The sequence below is a fragment of the Atta cephalotes genome (genome assembly GCF_000143395.1).
Source record: "Atta cephalotes unplaced genomic scaffold scaffold00001, whole genome shotgun sequence".
Lineage (NCBI taxonomy): Eukaryota > Metazoa > Arthropoda > Insecta > Hymenoptera > Formicidae > Atta > Atta cephalotes.
This window is the reverse complement of record NW_012130065.1, coordinates 9,225,489-9,229,078: the sequence shown is the minus strand read 5'-3', so window position 1 is coordinate 9,229,078 and position 3,590 is coordinate 9,225,489.

The window sequence follows — 3,590 nt, the reverse complement described above, 5'->3', positions numbered from 1 at the left end:
ACGCACGCACGCACGCAGTAAAGAAAAAATGTATGTAGCATGGATAATAAATTAGATTTTTAAATATGAATACATTTTTACAAATATATATTTTGTAACAGATTTGATATTAAGAAATTACATTAGAAATGATAAATTTTTAATTTAGCAGTTAGCATTTCTCAAATTTAATCGACCGATCCAGTAATTGGCGTTGATGAAATCGGTTCTAAATCATTCAAACTACCAATACTCTGATATATATTATATTTTAAACTTGTTATTTTTATTATATTTTATTTAATATGAATATAACCTTGATATTCAACTTGCTTTTTAATACTAATGAAATATTAATATCAGTTTGAAATTATTCGCATTTAATCTCAAAATTCTCAGTTTTCCTGGGCTCAATTCCTTGACTACCCCTGTTAAAAAGTATGAGGAAACTGACAATGTGAGACATATCCAATTATATCATTATATTATAATAGTACTATTATCATTTATTTTTATTATATTATCGTTATATTATATAGGATAGCCTTAAATATCACCCTTCCTGAACAGCTAGAGCGGATTAAACTGAGTCGAAAAATCCTCTACTATTGTGCAATTTTCGTAATGGTTAGAAGACAAAAATCATTTATTTTCTTCTCATAGAACTCTTAAGTATTTTTTTCAGAATTTTTCAGAATTTTTTTTCAGAACTTTTTAGTATTGCATTTTCTTATTTTTACCAACATAAGAAAATACGATGTTCTGAAAAAATTCTGAAAAAATTCTGAAAAAATGCTCAGAATTTTATGAGAAGAAATTAAATAATTTTTATCTCTTACTGTTTTTCTGTAAAGTTGATTGATATATTTGAATAAAAAATTATTGAAGATACCAAGACCAATATTTAGCGATTTTTAATTAATATCTCATTAATTATTGTGAATATTGCAAAATTATAAAGAACTTTTCGACTCACAATCAGTTTAATCCGCTCTACCTACTCAGGATGGATGATACCGTAATTTAAGGACACCCTATATATTTGTCTGGCTGCTTTTGTGATGAAACTAACTGTCTTATATATTTTATAAATTCATTGAAAAAGAGTTCTATAAAGTTAGCAGGACCAAATTAGCAGAATCAAATCGGACTTATCAGAATTTTTAGTATTCATTTTGCATTCAATTTTACTATTCATAATAATTTTGTACGCTGGCAATCAATTCAAAATAAAAGAAAAAAAGAAAAATAATATCAGACATCAATAGAATTGAATTTGTACTATTTTGTACTGCCAAAAACAATTCTATATTATGTGCATTTCCAGAGAGTGTGGCGCTGCTAGTTTAATATTTAAGCTAGCAGGATCATAAAAAAAACAAATTTAATCTTATTGATTTCTGATATTATTTTTTTTCTTTTATTTTTAATTGGTCAGCTTAATATTAAACTAGCAGCACCACAATTTTTTTTCGAAATGGCACACGGTATAAAATTATCATTAACTTTTACCCTACTAGCTATAATTTGATACCTCATTCATACAAATATGAGCAGTAGAATCCATCAGTTTTTTTCATCTGTTGAATGATTCAAAAAATCTCTAAAAATTCACCAATATACTTTCAACTTTTTAGAATAAATATTGGCACTTCGTTTTGGAAAATAATAAAATGTAATATAATTTATAATTACCGAAAGACTCAAAGAAACGAACAGGAATCGCTCACTAATGATTCATGTTAATAGGATAAGGGTTAATGGTACAATTTAGTACAAAATGAGTACTAAAAATTCCGGTCTGATTTGATTTTATCAATTTGATGCTAGCTTTATAAAGCTTTGAAGATGTGTGTGTAAAATCGCTATCAAATAATCACAATTTTTTAAGAATCCATATATATATATATATATATACATATATATATATATATATATTCATGGATTTCGAAAAAAATTGAGTATTTTGTGATGATGAAAACACGACGAAGAAAAGATTATTTTGAATGGCACGTGATATTTCGAGAATATAATAGATCCTGCCTTTACTTTCTTAAAATTTTCTAAAAATATATGAGTCTCGATCAATATTGACTCCGCTCTACAGAAAAAGCAGTTTTGAAATTATTGTGAAATTTAACATGATTGGTCTTGTTTTTGAGATACTGCTAAGTATCTCACTGGATTTAAATGAATAAACTAATTATATTAAAGAATTTTATAATAGTTGCAAAGTTGCTTTCTCTTTGAACGCAGCCGGTACACAATATTAGCATAAAAATGACATTTAAGAAGAGTCACAGATGGCCGTACCTTCCTGGATGGCCGCGGCCGATCCGCGGAGGATTTTAATGCACATTCGTAAATTGACGTACAATGAGGACCATTATAAAACGCCTAATGGCTTTCAATGGGATTAATTTATGACTCGCGCGGCACGGAATAGGCTGTACCGCAATGTCGTATTATCCAGCATTTTCTAGAGCTGCAACGTCCTTGCGCGTACAATTGACGAAATAAAAATAGATTTCGATCGCATACACACGTTTCATGCTAAATTAATTTAATAATGTGGTATCAATATTTGTCTACCAATTTTATTATTAAAAAAATATTAAGAGAAATATTTTTTATTATTAGTGAAACAGTTTTATTACAATTATTATTTAGAAAATGTCAAATTGGGGAATATTTTTTTTTAGAAGAATCACTCAATTCTCATTCTTGGCAGTCTTTGTTGTACTTTTCTGCTTTTGAAAGAATCCCTTTTTGGACATGCATTTTGTTATTTATATTACATTATAAGAGAATTATATATTTTAAAAAAAATCATGTAAGCTAATACAAAGTGTATCTTTTTTCATAAATTAAATCGTATATAATAGCGTTAAATCGTAATAGATAAAAATAATAAGGCTAACAATGATCAAATTTATGATGTCGAATAATTTAAATAAAAAGAATAATCTTTATTTATAAAAATGGTAATAATCCTGAACGTTTCGATTTAAAATACAACATATTTGGATTTAAAACGCATAGCATGTAGTGTTTTATCTATTGAAGTAGTTTAAAACTAAAACATCTTTAAGTGTTTAAAGCATGAGGGCAAGAATAAAACACATTACTTTTTACAGTGGTATCATCGGAAATGGAATATCAATTAAAATCACGCTTGTGTTACAAGCGCTAGTGCACTAGTATAATTCCATTGGTTATTGTCTAAATAATGTTCATACCAGAAATTGAGATCGAAATTAATTAATCAGAAAAAGAAGAAAATACAGAGTTTAATAAAAACTTCGCTTTGTTTTGATTGGTCAAATTCAATTCTTAATTTCTAGTTTACACTGAAAAAATGTCTGGTTAAAAATAAATGTCTTAAAAATAAACCAGAACATTTTGATTACATCAGAATTTTGGTCTCAACTAAAATTCTAAAGTAAATTTAGGCACAGTTTTACAACTTACGGTTAACTCTTAACCGAGATTCAACTTATTCCTTATCTCTTTCTAGTTCTAGAATAAGGCTCTTGAGTATTCATCTCAGTCACATTGAATCGTGACATCATGAGAGATGATACCTACATTGATTTTTCTTGCATGCCATA